The sequence below is a fragment of the Pinus tabuliformis genome, chromosome 8 (genome assembly GCF_031772625.1).
Source record: "Pinus tabuliformis cultivar Carrire ecotype Pingquan chromosome 8, CPIR1, whole genome shotgun sequence".
NCBI classification, from domain to species: domain Eukaryota; kingdom Viridiplantae; phylum Streptophyta; class Pinopsida; order Pinales; family Pinaceae; genus Pinus; species Pinus tabuliformis.
Window position 1 is genome coordinate 825,065,580 of NC_142294.1, and position 14,918 is coordinate 825,080,497.

The window sequence follows — 14,918 nt, forward strand, 5'->3', positions numbered from 1 at the left end:
CCGATATTGTTTGTAAAGAAGAAAGATGGAATGCTTAGATTATGCATTGATTACAGGTAGTTAAATAAGGTGACCATCAAGAATAGGTACCCATTACCAAGGATTGATGAACTCTTTGATCAGTTGATGGGAGAATTAGTTTTCTCCAAAATTGACTTGGGGTAATAGTATCATTAAGTAAGAATCAAGGAGGAAGACATTCATAAAATTGTTTTCAGGACCAGATATGGGCATTATGAGTTCGTAGTGCTACCTTTTGGGCTTACCAATGCCCCTGCCACATTCATGTGCCTGATGAATAGTGTGTTGCTTATTTTGTAGCTCCTAGAGACAGACTTGGATTACACCAATGCCTGTGCACATCTAGATTCTGTGTGTCTCACATGATTTTCTAGAAATGGATACATCACATATAGTTTATATATATATATAATGGGTTGGTTCATTCACCTAAAGGAGTAAGACATGAATTTATGGTACTTCTTCACATGTACAAATATCAAAAATATGCATAAAACAATGGAGGCCGAGTAGTTCAAGGACTTACAGTTTAATAAGATTTTGTAGAGAAGATGAGAGAGGACAAGGAGAAAGAGAAACTCATCACATAGAGCATAATGCTTCAAGAATTATACACTTAACACATAGAGCTTGAGGCATTAATAATTTATATACTTACTTCAATTACAAGTAGATATAAAGTATAAAGGAGGGATTGAATGCTATGATTCATGTAGCGTAGATTTAAATATATAATTTCAATAATCCATACATGCACATGAATTAACAATGTCGATACAAATGAATATGTGATATAGTTACAGGCACTTGCATTAACATATCGATACAAATGAATCTGTGAGGAAGCTTGAAATATTTCTAGAAGCTATGATTGCATGAATTTAGAGAAGAAACATGAACATAAGATGGGTTTTAACAGAGGGATAACATACTATAATACTTGAAGGGGGAATCAGAACCATTTCATTGATATTCTGAAATATTTGTATTACAAAGACATACAGCCTGAAAATAACATGTAGCGTTTTCTTTAGAATTTTTTAACCTTTCTTAAGTCTTGCTTCCTCCTATTTATTAGGAAAGGAGGAGCGTTGATCATTAATTACATCAAAATATCTTAGGCTGAGTCTCAGCTGTTAGGTTGACTAGCTGTCTCGACCAGGGATGGCTCTGTGGCCCAAAAACATTACAGAATTAATTGCCTCATTGAAGGGAGGCACATTACAGGACAAAAAATAAGTAAATAATGAGTCAGAAAAGTAAATGAAATATCTCTGTTCCCATCCCTGTGATCGCCACTACTTCAAGTTGTAGTTCACTCTTTGTATGGCCTCTTGTGTTGCTCAGCCTTTACTGCTTGAACCATTTATCCTTTAGAGCTGGGAGTGGGCACCATCAGTTTCATGCTACAGTACTGGAGAAGATGACCCCTGGGTGGTACGTTGTCCTCCCTTTGTATGGGAGACGATGTCGGATAATTAAATCCTCTTGAGCTACTAAGCCCCTTTTTACTCCTGTCAACGCCGAACCTAGTTCCGTGTCACAATGGGCCTCTTTAGATAAGCTCATGCCGGGTTTAAATGCACCACCTACTTTCTTAAAAGCCACCACTGCCAACCCATCACGCCTTTAAAGTCCTCACTGCACTATCGTCGCCCTGATATGCCTGGTGATACGCTTATGGTGTAATATGGAGGAATTTCTAGTGTTGGCCCCTATCACTAGAACATTGCGAAACATGCAAGTCCCAATCCCCTTTCGGCCCCCTTTGCTTCGGCCCCTTTCTATTATATTCTTCATATGACTGGGTGCTATGACCAGGTGCTTAGCCCTTAGGTGCTAGGGCATTTAGACTCTTGTCTGGGGGTCTTTTTCATGGTAAATTTTAGGGGCGAATTTTAGCCCAAGGGTGAAATTTAAGGGGTTTTTCATTTTAGAGGGGCGAAATTTTTGTAAAACACCCATTTCATATATTTATCCCAACTTTTATTTAAAAAATATTTTTTTTTTTTCATTTTAGCCCAAAAAAGGGGTGGATAAACTATGAAAAGACTCATTTGACCCGATTCGCCTGGTTTGGGAGGTTATATTCCATTACAATCGCCCGATTTTCTGCTTTGCAATGTTAAATTCGTTTGCAATTGCCCATTTTCTGGTTTGGGAGGTTGTATTTGGTCCCAATAAATAAAAATAAAAATAAAGTGGAGGTATGGTAAATAAATAAAACCTCTTTTTATACTTACTCCAAAGGTATGGTAAATAAATAAAAATATAAATAAACTAGAGGTATGGTAAATAAATAAAAATATAAATAAACTAGAGGTATGGTAAATAAATAAAACCTCTTTTTATATTTAGTCCATAACCCTCTTTCTATTTAAGAAGGCTCAAAGAGGTTTTATTTAAGTGAATCCTATGGGCCAAATACCATATTTATAAAAGAGGTATGGTAAATTAATAAAAATATAAAAAAACGAGAGGTATGGTAAATAAATAAAACATTTTTTTATATTTACTCCATAAGTTATATTTACGAATACGCAAGGGTGTAAATAAATAAAAATATAAATAAACTAAAACCTCTTTTTATATTTAGTCCATAACTCTCTTTCTATTTAAGAAGGCTCAAAAAAGAGGTTTTATTTAAGTGAATCCTATGGGACACATACCATATTTATAAAAGAGGTATAGTAAATTAATAAAAATATAAATAAATGAGATGTATGTTAAATAAATAAAACATTTTTTTATATTTACTCCATAAGTCACCTTATATTTACGAACACTCAAAAAATGTGTTATATGTAGGGGAAGCCTAGGGGCCAAATACCATGGGCCAAATTATTATTAATACCATGCAAACAAACATTATTAACCCTAATATTAGTATTAATAAAAATAAAGATGGCACATGGTATTGACCCATGGTATTCACGTGGAATGTAGCCTATTTAAATGGGGGAATTAAACCAGCATAGATTCATCTTTACTCTGGATCTACTAAGCCCCGAAAGAGATCAAATATCATGATATACAAACTAGCATAGAGTGAAAAAATATTTGATCCCTCTCGAGGCTTGGTAGATCAATATTAAAAATGGATCTTGTAATTTAATGTCACTTAAACATTTTAACTTGGTTAAAATAAAAATCAATTATTAATTTTATTAATTTTTATAAATTACTAATAGTAGTTTTTAAGCTCTAGGTTTATGATAACCCATGGTAATACCATGGTATTCATGTGAGAATGGACTATTTAAAGGGGAAATTCTATCAGCTTAGATCCATCTTAATTCCAAGTCTACCAAGTGCTGAGAGGTATAAATAGATTTCATCCCTCTAAGAGTGGTAGATGTGGAGTTAAGATGGATATAGGTTGGTTTTTATGATAATGAAGATATTAAATAGACTTAGGAAATTATATTGTAAAAAACATCTTAAGGTGAATGGTTAAAGCTACATTTAGTCACTTCAGAAAATTTAGTAAAAAATACCAATATCTCCATTAATATTGGTTTTTTCTGATTTAACCGAAAAAAAAATTCAAAATAGTGAAATCTTATCACTCTTTCCACATCACCCTCGCAGAAGAGAGATAGTCACTACCCAGATTTCCCACCATTTTTCAAACGTTATCAATATGATATCTTCATGAAAAAGTTAACGTACTAATGTTGGATTAGTTGTTTGAAAAATATGTTGGTTTGTACAACCTTTCATCTTCTCTGTTATTCTTAGTTTGTCGTAATGATCTGTAGGGGTTGGACATTTTTCAAATGTTATCAATATGATATCTTCATGAAAAAGTTAACGTACTAATGTTGGATTAGTTGTTTGAAAAATATGTTGGTTTGTACAACCTTTCATCTTCTCTGTTATTCTTAGTTTTTCGTAATGATCTATAGGGGTTGGGCCACTACACCATATTGTCCTAAAAGGCGGAGATTTTGCACCAAAAAGGAAATTAATCCACATGTTACAACGCTATTAAAAAATGCAAGATGTATGAAGGTAGTGAATTATGCTAATAAGAAATTTAGATTGGGAGAGACGTAATTAAATTTTATTATTTAATTGAAGATTTCCAATTAAAATAATAATAAATCTACATTTATATATTGATTGGAAGGCCAACGGTCACTTCTTTCCATTAGATCCCCTTCAGGCCTTTGGGATACCTACTACTTTCTTATATTATATAGTTGGGGCTTGCTACTTGTTGGCGTGTTGGGGTAAACAAACTTGATGTGTTTTTTTTATCTCGCAGTTGGAGTCTATGGAATAAGAAAGAAATTTGATAGCTTGACAAAAGTGGTAGAGAAAAGATTAATCTCTCCTACCTTAACAGAACTGGTAGTCAAGATCAACGCTTATAAGAACTTTGTTGTGGAATATTATCAAAATTAATAGAAGGATATGAAAGAGTGTACAGTAAGAACCTTGACAAACACAACCACTGAAACTTGCAACATTGTTTGTAGGAAGAGAAAATTATGTTTCTTTTTTCCAAACATGTATGTTAGTATATTACAGTTTAATGAATATGTTTTCCTATTATCATATATGGTTTCATACTTTAACAAAACATTTGCCAAGACTTCACAATGTTTTATTATTCAGTGAAAGATTTGCCAAGATCTTACAAGATTTTATAATTCAGTGAAAGATTTTCCATGACTTTACAAGATAATATAATCTGGTGAGAGATTCGCCAAAAAAATTATATATACATACTATATTATTGATAAAATCGCCTCCCATTTTTCCTATGTATCATGGGGATTCGCCTATTTATTATACATATAAATTTAGGGTGGTTCTTAAAATTTTCCCTAGTCTTTTTCCTTTGTTTTTTGGAATCTCGCATACTGGCGGCTTATAACATTTTACCTTTAGCATTTCCCCTTGACATTTTGATCATCGATCTGCGGGATTGGGGCCACCCGAGGTACCGCAATCGCAACATGGGAGAGGAAGCTTCTTTACCTCCTTTCATAGCACTAGATGATTGTCTGGACATCAAATCCTCATAAGGTATAACACATAATATATCACATCCGGGAGGGTCTTCACATATCGCAATCACAAGCCAAGAGAGACTTCGACGGAGGACGAAACTTTGGTTTGTGTGATTCTCTATTGCAGGATTGATTGCATCATCAGTGCCACATGGAACTTCTTGAGTGGTGACATGTGTCACCCAAAAATTCTCCCATAAGACCCCTGAAAAAACCGAATCTACGTGCCACGTGTCCTTCATACTGCCGCGTCATCTCCGTACTGCCACATCATGTTGACGTCAGTTGCTCCGTCTATTCTTAAGACCAATAGGATTCTTCCATGTGGCCCCCTGGAGGAGAGATAAAATGGCCCATTTGGCCTTGGATTTTCCATGAATTCCTTTGTTAAATACAATCGGCCCCTCCTAGTGCTTTAACACTAAATCCTAAATTCTCAGCGATTTTGCGCTATCGGCCTATTTCGCCCCCCACAATTCCTTAAGAATGGTCCATTGGGCCTGTCGATCACCGATTTTATGATATTGCGATATCGCGGGACTGCGTATACGAGAACTACGGGATGCAGGATAGCGGGATGCAGGACTGCCCATCGCCGATCGTCAATTTACGGGACTGTTCTGCCTCGGGCCTTCAATATGCGATTTGCAATGATCCCGATAAGCTGATGGACCGGACCTACCGATATGCAATTTGTGATATCGATGATTGGTCGATTGCGGCTTTTGATGTCTTCCTATTTGGTGGTGCTTCAGTAAGCCTCTATTTGCAATTTGCGATGAGCCCGACCCTTAGCCATTTCTCCTTTGTTTTATGGCCTTGAAAGGGGTATCTTTAATCTGCTCTAACTTCTGATCCAGGAGTCCATTTTCAGACTTCTATATACCGTTAGAAATCTTGTTTAGAGCACTATGCAATGGAGAGGGTTTGATTTGGCCTTGATCACTTTTGTGGCCGAAATATGGCTTCAAACTTAATTGATCTTTGGCAACTTTAATTAGCTGAAACCTCATAATGCAGCGAGTGACATAATTGGCTCCAACTGGGGACATTGTCTTCCTGGCAAGGTGCTGAGAACCTGCAGACCAGTAGCCTTCCTTACATTGGGCATGGAGTCATTTTTAAACAAACTATAATTATGTGCAAATGGAATTTTCAACATAAATTGAAAATTACATATAACAATTACAATACACACACCAGTATTTACAATGAGTGTAGGACAAGTACCTCTAGTTTTGGAAATAGAGTTTGAGGAACTGACCATTTACCGGCAGTTCCAGAGATTCACCATCTATATTTTCAAGCATGTACGTGTTATTTCCTCTTTCTTCTGCAATCTTGAAAGGGTCGAACCATAACGGGTCGGATTTTCCATGTTTTCCTTTTTCCTCCCATCGGACGTCCCAATAGAGAACTAAATCTCCTGATTGAAGCAGTCAATCCTTAGCCTTCTTGTCAAACAGGGATTTCATCTTTTGTTGGTAATTTGACAAATTGGCCCGCACCTATTCTCCATTCTCATGAAGCTTGACCAATTGATTTATCCTTTGCGTTAAGGCACTTATCTCTTCCTCTGCTTCTTGTTGTAACCTCTCCATTGGCATTTCTAATTGGATCAGGAAGACTACAGCCTTACCATACACTAGCTCAAAAGGTTATTTCCCCATGGATCATTTAGGTGTTACCCGGTTGGCCCATAGGTAAAACTTCAGTTGGGAGTCCCAGTTCCTCTGATTCTCGGCCATGGTCTTCTTCAACACGCTCATCATAATTTTGTTTGAGGACTCAACCAAGCCATTACCTTGAGGATAGTAGGTATTGGAGTGCTCAATGATGATGTTGAATTTATGGCAGAAGCTAGTGAACTTGGCAGATTTGAAGACCTAAGCATTATCAGTGATACTTTTTAAGGGACAACCGAAGCAAGATAGTATATTCTTCTCCATGAATTTGATTACCACTAAGTCTGTAGCATTCCTGGCTAGGATGGTCTCTACCCACTTGGTGAAATAATCTGTGGCTGCCAATATCCACTTGTGTTGGCCATTGAATGGTGGGTATATTTCTTCTATGAAATCTAGTCCCCATTGTCTGGAAGGTTTTTCCACATGTATTGGAATCAGGGGGAGAGGAGAAAGATTTTTCCTTTCAGCAAACACTTGGCACTTATTACATGACCTTACCTAGGAATGAACATTCCCAAATAGTGTGGGCCAGTAGAATCCCGCCTTGAGGATTTTATGTGCTGTGGTCTTCCAGCCGTAGTGTCCTCCACAAATCCTCCATGAAAGTCCTCAATCACCTTATGGGTTTCACCCTCTACCAAACATAGTAGCAATACTCCCACCGAGTCCTTCCAATAGAGTAGACCATTGGATACGATGTATTTTTTCGCTTGGAATCTCAGATTTCAGTATTTGGATTTATCTAGCCCTAACGGGCACCTCAAGAATAAGAGATAATGAACGATCTTCTTATACCAGGGTGATCCCTCATATTGTTGGGTGTGGAGCTTGATTATCTTCTTCATTTATAGGTATCACCACATTGGACCCGAGTTCGTAATGTGGCGGTAACGCCGCCTGTAAAATATACGCTGCAAGGGTTATGTTTAATTTAGGGTTTTTTGCCCTAGAAGCCAACCCCTCGCTATATATGACGGAATTGTATTGCGTCTATGTAGATCTGTATTCTGAGTGAGAAAGAGAGAGGAGATTGTGTGAGAGCAAAGTGTTGGAAATAATACTGAGAGGGGGGGTGAATCAGTATTACCAGATCAATACCTTAATTTTCAAAACTGATTTTATACGCTACTTCAACTTAGTGAACTAGCGTGTATACGCAACTGTACTTAATGTAACCAGCGTATATGTAGAGATATTTTGATTTACCCAAATTATCATGCATTGAACTTTAACCAGTATATCAGGAATTCATTAGACAGTGCAGTAAAAACAGAATAAAGCATCACACATAAGCAACACACATGAACACCAAGATATAAGGTGGAAACCCAATGTGGGTGAAAACCACCTATTGCTGTCGTCTCTGTCTTCTTTTAATAATAAGAAAATTATGTTTACAATTTTTGTACTGGTGCAGTCTTATACCAGTACGCAGGCTTCTACCTACATAAGGCTACAACCTTCTCTCATTCTCCAGCTTCTACTAGAAGGGAGCTACAACCCCCTAGCTCTTGTACTAGCTGATATGTTTACTAGTACGTAGGTGCCGGCCTACAGAAGGCTACAACCTTCTCTTTTCTTCCAGGGACCACGTTTCATAAATTTTCAGACTGGATCCATCAACAACATCATTCAATCATCAAATATATCTGCATCAACCAATCTCCTTTTGAACCAACCACAACCAAATCGATCAATCACTTTGATAACCCGTCAATCTGATCATTCAGAATGTCGTCACCATAATACAATAACCAGAACCCAAGCCAGAACCTAGAACACTGCAACAGCAAATAGAAGCAACTAAAACATATTTTATAAGGTATACACTACTTCCATGTGTCGAACCTGCGTGCATATGCGCTTTCCTCAAAGCGAACCAGTGTACAGATCTGCAAATCAAATTTATGATATATGCACTGCTTTGATATGTAGAACCAATGTGTATACGCTCATTTTCTAAAGTGAACCTGTGTACAGATCTATAAATGATGATTTAAACATAACAACTATTCCAGACTTCAGTCATACCTAGATCATCATATTTACATACTACAACATGCGCCAGTTATTCAGATACATGATCAAACCACATAAAGATAATTCACTTCAAGACTTAAGATCATGATACATCATTAGATCTTATCCTTCATCAAATGCTAAGGTTCATCCTTGGTTCAGATCAAGCACAACACCATAAGCCAATAAGCTGCATATTAGATCTCACACTTCATCACATATTCGATACTTGCACACCCTGGCCTAATGATCTTCTCCTCCTTTTATAGTTTGTAGGCCTTTCTCAATACCATGGACCAAAACCACTTAGGACCAATACCTTGGACCAAATACCTAGGGTCAATACCTCAGACCCGATACCTTGGACCAATACCATGGATCAAAATACCATGGACCAAATACTTCGGACCAAACACTTAGTTTTCCAAGGTATATGCACTTTTCCTTTTGTGAAAGTGCGTGTGTACGTATACGCGACTTGTATACAGTGAACCTGCGTGTATACGTGGCTTGGTCAATGGTGAACCTACGTATACCTCTCTTTCTTCATTTTGTGTAGTCTGATCTGTAACTCTGTGTTGTTAACCTGCAGTACTATGATCTGTCATTTGAGTGAGTTGCCATCAAGGACAACACCTGTATCATAATGCCAACAATCTCCCCCTTTGGACTTGATGGCAACACCAAGTCACTCTCCCCCTTTGACATCAAGGGCAAAGGGTCATGCTCCCCCTGAGTACATGCTGAATTCTCTGATATGCTGAAGGGTGCTGATTGAGCTCCCATGATCGAGTCCATGCTCCCCTTGAGCACAAGCAAGGTCTGCAAAAACATGACTCTATACATACATCACCAATGACTCATACATACATCCATCTCCCAACCAAGTGGGGATATACCAAATTTGACTCATCCACCCAACCAAGTGGGGATATACCAATTGTTTATACATGACAAAAACAAGAAACATTACATCATCCATCCCATGCATAGTGGGGTTACAAATTAGGTCTTTTCATGACCTTTACATTAAAAGATATACATGACATATATAACAGAGACCAAATATCTTAAACAAGACCATGATAGTCATCAGCAACTATCATCAGCAGCATCTATCAACAGCAGCATCTATCAACAGCAGCATCTATCAACAGCAGCATCTATCAACAGCATCCAAACCAGCAACCTGTATATGTCCATCATTAGTTCCCAAAATATCATCAACCATGTTCTCCCCCTAAACCTGTTCCACCTGTTCACTGTTAGATCTGATCATTGCATATGTCAGTAAGAGATATCAAAGCATCATCATCAATCAGATATACATCAAGTGATCAACAACACTATGAGGACCAATATATCAGCAGATTGAAACCATCATCAAACAGGGCAGATAATTGACAGAACCATAGTAGACCCCTTTTTTTGAGTCTGGCCCACTGTTTTTCTTCAAACCAACATATACGCAACTGTGCCCACAGAAACTAGCGTATGTATGCGACTACGCTTCATGAAACTCGCGTATAACCACCTTTCTCTGAAAAATAGGATTTAACAGCGGGATGATGCAGAAACTACTCCCAGCTTTTGTCTAAGATATTCAAATGTGTCTCTGGGCAGTGGTTTAGTGAATATATTAGCACCCTGTTCTTTGTAGGGAACATACTCCAATTTGACCTTTTGTTCAAGCACTTGTTCACGTAGGAAATGATATTTGATGGGTATGTGCTTGGTCTTGGAGTGCATGACTGGATTATTTGAAATACTAATGGCACTTGTATTATCACATAGAATGGATATGGGTGGAGTACATGTGATCTGAATGTCTTGCAAGGTTTCCATCATCCAAAGTAGTTGTGTGCAACAAGATGCAATAGCCACGTATTCTGCTTCAGCTATAGATAATGCAATGTAACTTTGTTTCTTGCTGAACCAAGACACTAACCCGGAACCCATATAGAATGGACCACCACTAGTGCTTTTTCTGTCATCAACACTTCCTGCCCAATCCGCATCTGTATATGCATGAAGTGTAAGATCTGTATCTCTAGGATACCATAAACCAAAGTTCTGTGTTCCTTGAAGATATTTGAAAATCATTTTGACTGCCTGAAGGTGTGATTCCTTTGGATTTGCTTGGAATCTTCCAACTATTCCTACTGCATGCATGATGTCAGGTCGGATACCTGTTAGATAAAGCATACTGCCAATCATGGATCTGTAAGTTGGTTGATGTACTGCTGTTGATTCATCATTTGAGCTGAGACTACATCCTATTACCGTTGGGGTACATATTGGTTTATAATCTTCCATGTCGTACTTTTTCAAGATCTGTTTGAGATATTTGGTTTGTGAGAGAAAAATACCATCTTTATTTTGCTGAACTTGTAGACCAAGAAAGTAGGTAAGCTCACCAAGCAAGGACATTTCAAATTCTTGCTGCATTACTGAAGTAAAATTCTCACTCATGGATTCTTCATTGCTACCAAAAATGATATCATCAACATAAACAATAATTATTAGCAATTTACCAGTGTTAATCTTTGTATATAGATTACTATCTGCTGACCCCTTTGAAAAACCCTATTGGTGGAGATATTTGTCAAGACATAATACCAGGCCCTTGGAGCCTGTTTTAGACCATAGAGAGCCTTTATGAGTTTGCATACAAGTTTTGCATCATTTCCAAGAATGAATCCTTCTCGTTGTTCAATATAGAATTCTTCTTCTAAGTCTCCATTAAGAAAGGTAGATTTTACATCCATTTGGTATACTTTGAATTTCTAAAAACTAGAAAGAGCAAGAAACATTCTTATGGCTTCAAGTCTAGCAACAGGTGCAAACGTTTCTTCAAAATATATACCTTCTTGTTGAGCATATCCTTTGCAAATGACTCTTGCGTTGTTTTTGATAACTTCTCCATTTTCATTCAACTTGTTTTTGAATATCCATTTGGTTCCTATGATATTCTTATCATGAGGTCTAGGAACTAATTCCCAAGTATTATTCTTTTCAATTTTCTCAAGTTCTTCATTCATGGCCTTGACCCAACATTTATCTCTGCATGCTTCATTTATATTTTGAGGTTCTGTGGAAGGTAGTAATGCTAGATGGCTTGAGGCTTTGGCAATAGTTCTTCTTGTCTGCACACCTGCTCCTTTTTCCCCTAAAATTTGAGTTTCTGGATGATTTTTCTGAACATACTTGGACGGAGTTTTTTCTTCTATCGTTATCTCTTCTTCTGGTGCTTCATTGGTTTCTTCTTTAGAATCAGTGTGATTTGATGTGGGAAAATGATCCTCATCTTCTTCATTGTCATAATCTTTGGTTTTTATCTGTTTTGGATTTTTGCATGCTTCATCAACCACAACATCAATACTTTCAATAATTTTCCCAAGTCTTTTATTATAACATTTATATCCTTTACTTCAGGAAGAGTAGCCAAGAAGAATACCTTCATCTGCTCTAGGTTCAAACTTACCAAGTTTTTCATCAGTCCTTTTGATGTAACATTTGCTTCCAAAAACTTTGAAGTATTTTACAGTAGGAGTCTTACCATACCAAAGTTCATGTGGAGTTTAAGTGCTTTTTACTTGAACATTTGCTTGGTTGAGAATAGTGATGGCGGCGAATGCAGCTTCACCCCCGAAAGTTGCAGGAGTTCTAGATTCATCTAGCATAGCACGATCCATTTGTTGAACAGTTTTTTTCATCCTTTCTACCACTCCATTTTTCTGAGGAGTCCTTGTGGTGGAGAACTGCCTTTTTATTCCATGTTGTTCACAAAAGTCAAAGAATTCATCCGAGGTAAATTCCCCTCCTCAATCAGATCTGAGGCATTTGATTTTGCAATCTAATTCATTTTCAACCAAAGCTTTGAAAGCTTTGAACTTTTCAAATGCTTCATCTTTATTCTTTAGAAGACCTATCCAACACATTCTGGAAAAATCATCAATGAACAATATAAAGTATTCTTCTCCATGAGGTGACTTTTTCCTTGATGGTCCACATAAATCAGTATGAACAAGTTCAAGAGGCTTACTAGCTGATCCTTCCTTTTCGATGAAGTGAGATCTGGTTTTCTTACCGAATTGACATGATTTGCATATAGTATTTTCAAGAATGTTGATATCTGGAAGATCATGAACAGCCTGGAATCTGCATGCTTTTCTTATTTGAGAAAAGCTTAGATGTCCCAATCTTCTGTGCCATAGCCAGTTTTCATCATTTTTGCTTAGATAGCACTGTTGTTGTCCTCCCTTGAGTATGTATAGGTTGTTTGGAGTTCTTGTACCTTTGATCATGGTTTCTCCTATATCAAGCTCACGAACAACACATCCATTTGATCGAAACACTACTTCATTTCCTTGATCACACATTTGACTCACACTCAATAGGTTATGCTTTAAGCCATCAACATACATAACATTCCCAGCTTTAACCTTTTCTTTCAAGAAAACAGAGCCTTTACCTTTTATGATAGCAGGAGTGTCGTTTCCAAATGAGACACTCTTTTCCTTTTCTAAGGCATTATATGAGTGTAGTTTTTCTTTGTCATCTGTCATGTGTTTTGAGCATCCACTATCGATGTACCACTGGTTTTCTTGTCCTTCTGCATACAAGGCTATACCACATCTTTCTGTTTGTGGTTCTTTCTTTCTCCATATTTTGGGATTTAATGGAGTTTGCTCCTTTTGAGATATTTGCCGAAATTTACTCCTGCATTCAGATTCTTCATGGCCAAAGTTGTTATAGATTGAGCATTCTATTTCATTTTCAAGAAGAGAAAAGTTATTATAGGAACTTTTCTTGATCCCTGTCACATTCCTTTGATTTCGTGCTTCTCTAGTCATGATGGTTTTGTAAGCAACACATTGAGCAGCTTTGTGTCCAAAATTATGACATGAGAAACATTGACCATTAAAGAATTTCCTGCGATTATCGAATCTACTGACCTAGTGATTGTAGTTTCTATTGATATTCATCTTTGGAGCAAATTGAGTATGATTTACCTGAGGTTGGTTGTGGCTTCTGTTCATCCTTGAAGTAAATTGAGCCTGATTTACCTAGTGATCTGCTTTATGCCTTTGTTGACGATTGTCAAACTGTCCACTGCTCTTTGCTGCCTCAAGATAGCTTTTCGTGGAGGTTGATGGCTTCTGTGATTGAGATGCTTCTTCATTATATCCAAGACCTGTCTTTATCAGAGGAGAATGTAGGAATTTACAGGGTAAGTTCCTCAGAAAGAACACCAAAAGGACACCGCTCACAACCAGATCTCAAATCAATACACCAGTATTTTTGACGTGGTTAAAACCCTCAAAGAGGGAAACAGTCCACGGCCTGAGCCAACGTGGCCACTTCAGGCAATTTATTAATCAAAGAATGAAAATTTACATAAGCTTTCTCTCATGCACAGATTACCCTACAAATGACCCTCCATGCGCTTTAAATAGAATTCATGGACCAATCGAGTGTCAAGCCACGGATCAAGTGTCGGTAATACCGAGGAGAGAATGAACCATCGGATCACTACATATCGTGACCGTCGGATTGTAAGTTACAAAATGTACAACGGTAAAGAAACACACTTTACCTAACTCTATACCTAACTCTACACTAGACCAAGTTGAACTTAACTATATCCTATGTGTCGGAATATCCTAACATCCCCCCTTAAGAACAACTTGGGATAGGATTGAAGGATTTACAAATATGACACAATAGAAGAAGGAAGGAGGCACTAGAGCCTATCCCCCCTTAGTGACAACTTCCTGAACTCCAACCATAAATTGAAGTTTAGTGAACTTCGCCTCTGTGAGAGCCTTTGTGAAGATGTCTACAACTTGATCATCTGTTGAACAATATTGCACTTCAAGAACATGGTCGTGAATGAGCTTTCTGATGAAGTGCATGTGCAGTTCAATGTGTTTACTGCGCTGATGTTGGATTGGATCTTTGCATAGCTGAATGGCACTTTGATTATCACACCAAAGTGTAGTCGGATGCTGCTGCTCAAAGCCAAACTCTGACAGGATCTGACGAAGCCACAAGGCTTCCTTACTAGCTTCTATGGCACCACGATACTCTACTTCTGCTGATGAAAGAGAAATGGTACCCTGTTTCTTGCAAGCCCATGTAATAGGTCCTGAACCAAGAGTGAACA